Source organism: Anneissia japonica, unplaced genomic scaffold (assembly GCF_011630105.1).
Source record: "Anneissia japonica isolate Jap-2015-1 unplaced genomic scaffold, ASM1163010v1 scaffold284709_len978187_cov192, whole genome shotgun sequence".
In the NCBI taxonomy this organism is placed as follows: Eukaryota; Metazoa; Echinodermata; class Crinoidea; order Comatulida; family Comatulidae; genus Anneissia; species Anneissia japonica.
Genome location: NW_022757342.1, coordinates 1,321 through 3,745, shown reverse-complemented (window position 1 = coordinate 3,745; position 2,425 = coordinate 1,321). Strand labels below are relative to the sequence as shown.

The 2,425-nt window shown below is 37.7% G+C and overlaps 4 non-coding genes across 4 annotated transcripts; all 4 read right to left on the bottom strand.

The window, feature by feature from the left end:
* Positions 1 to 71: 71 nt before the first annotated feature.
* On the bottom strand, positions 72 to 144 carry Trnav-aac. The gene has a single exon. It is a non-coding gene; the product is annotated as a tRNA-Val (tRNA).
* A 230-nt stretch (positions 145 to 374) lies between these two features.
* Positions 375 to 447, bottom strand: Trnav-aac. The gene has a single exon. It is a non-coding gene; the product is annotated as a tRNA-Val (tRNA).
* Positions 448 to 1,117: 670 nt separating this feature from the next.
* Positions 1,118 to 1,190, bottom strand: Trnav-aac. Its single transcript has one exon. It is a non-coding gene; the product is annotated as a tRNA-Val (tRNA).
* Positions 1,191 to 2,172: 982 nt separating this feature from the next.
* Positions 2,173 to 2,245, bottom strand: Trnav-aac. Its single transcript has one exon. It is a non-coding gene; the product is annotated as a tRNA-Val (tRNA).
* Positions 2,246 to 2,425: the final 180 nt, after the last annotated feature.

The following is a 2,425-nucleotide window of genomic DNA, read 5'->3' as shown; positions in this document are numbered from 1 at the left end:
ATTTTGAAGTGGTTTCTAAAATACTTACTAAGCCTAATAGAACATGGATACCAATTCCAATAAAAAGAACGTGATTCCGCCCGGGCTCGAACCGGGGACCTTCTGCGTGTTAGGCAGATGTGATAACCCCTACACTATGGAATCTGTTGCTTGCTGATGAGTTAGTATTTTTCCAGTCGAAATTTCTAAAACAGTAATGCATTATTAAAATAACAATAGGCCGGGTACATCCCGTGTATAATATTAGCATATGAAATAACAGTAACACAAAAATATATCTGTTGCATAAAATAAGTTGTCCATTGAACGTTTTAAAGTGGTTTCTAAAATACTTACTAAGCCTAAGAGAACATGGATACCAATAAAAAAGAAAGTGATTCCGCCCGGGCTCGAACCGGGGACCTTCTGCGTGTTAGGCAGATGTGATAACCGCTACACTACGGAATCTGTTGCTTGCTGATGAGTTAGTATTTTTGTATAAGAGACAGCTCGCACCCGATTGTAGAACATTTGTTTCAGGAGCTTGTGACGCTTCTGCAAAACTGTGGGACATTCGAGATGGCATGTGTAAACAAACGTTCACAGGCCACGAGTCGGATATCAATGCCGTTTGCGTAAGTTTACTGTAGTTTGTTTATTTGAGACAAAATAATGTGAATTGTGTTATGACTAACATGGGATAAAGAAGAAGATAAGCTACCGATAGCTTGATTTGAGGTACCTTGTATGTATTTTATTGAGGGAGCCCCAAATGTTATTTCTCTGACTTATTAGAATAGCCACATGTAAATAATTTAGCATCATTGTGATAATGCTCCTTATAGGCTGTGGGAGAGAGTAATGGGAGATGAAACATCTGAGTGAGATTAATCCTAATTACTTTCATGATTTAATCAAATCCATATTTTGCTATCCTATATTGCAGTTCTTCCCAAACGGCAAAGCATTCGGCACTGGTTCTGACGATGCTACTTGTAGGCTTTTTGATATTCGCGCGGATCAAGAATTGGCACTCTATTCTCATGACAACATCATCTGCGGTATCACGTCCGTGGCCTTCTTGGTTTCTGAAATATTTACTAAGCCAAATAGAACATGGATACCAATAAAAAGAAAGTGATTCGGCCCGGGCTCGAACCGGGGACCTTCTGCGTGTTAGGCAGATGTGATAACCGCTACACTACGGAATCTGTTACTTGCTGATGAGTTAGTATTTTTCCAGTCGAAATTTCTAAAACAGTAATGGATTATTAAAATAACAATAGGCCGGGTACATCGCTTGTATAATATTAGCATATGAAATAACAGTAACACCAAAATATTACTGTTGGTTAAAATAAGTTGTCCATTGAACGTTTTAAAGTGGTTTCTAAAATACTTACTAAGCCTAATAGAACATGGATACCAATAAAAAGAAAGTGATTCCGCCCGGGCTCGAACCGGGGACCTTCTGCGTGTTAAGCAGATGTGATAACCGCTACACTACGTTTCTGTTGCTTGGTGTAGGAGTTAGTATTTTTCCAGTCGAAATTTCTAAAACAGTATTTGATTATTAAAATATTACAAGGCTGGGTACCTGTCTCTTATACACATCTAGTTAGGCAGATGTGATAACCGCTACACTACGGAATCTGTTGCTTGCTGATGAGTTAGTATTTTTCCAGTCGAAATTTCTAAAACAGTAATGCATTATTAAAATAACAATAGGCCGGGTACCTCCCGTGTATACTATTAGCATATGAAATAACAGTAACACCAACATATATCTATTGCATAAAATAAGTTGTTCATTGAACGTTTTAAAGTGGTTTCTAAAATACTTACTAGGCCTAATAGAACATGGATACCAATAAAAAGATACTGATTCCGTCCAAGCTCGAACCGGAGACCTTCTGCGTGTTAGGCAGATGTGATAACCGCACACTACGGAATCAATCAGTTGCTTGTTGAAGGAGTTAGTAGTTTTTCAGTCGAAATTTCTAAAACAGTAATGCATTATTAAAATAACACAAGGCCGGGTATCTCCCGTGTATAATATTAGCATATGAAATAACAGTAACACCAAAATATTACTGTTGGTTAAAATAAGTTGTCCATTGAAAGTTTTGAAGTGGTTTCTGAAATACTTACCGTATTAAGCCTAATAGAACATGGATACCAATAAAAAGAACATGATTCCGCCCGGGCTCGAACCGGGGACCTTCTGCGTGTTAGGCAGATGTGATAACCGCTACACTACGGAATCTGTTGCTTGCTGATGAGTTAGTATTTTTCCACTCGAAATTTCTAAAACAGTAAATGCATTATTAAAATAACAATAGGCCGCCGGGTACCTCGCGTGTATAATATTAGCATATGAAATAACAGTAACACCAAAATATTACTGTTGGTTAAAATAAGTTGTCCATTGAACATTTTGAAGTGG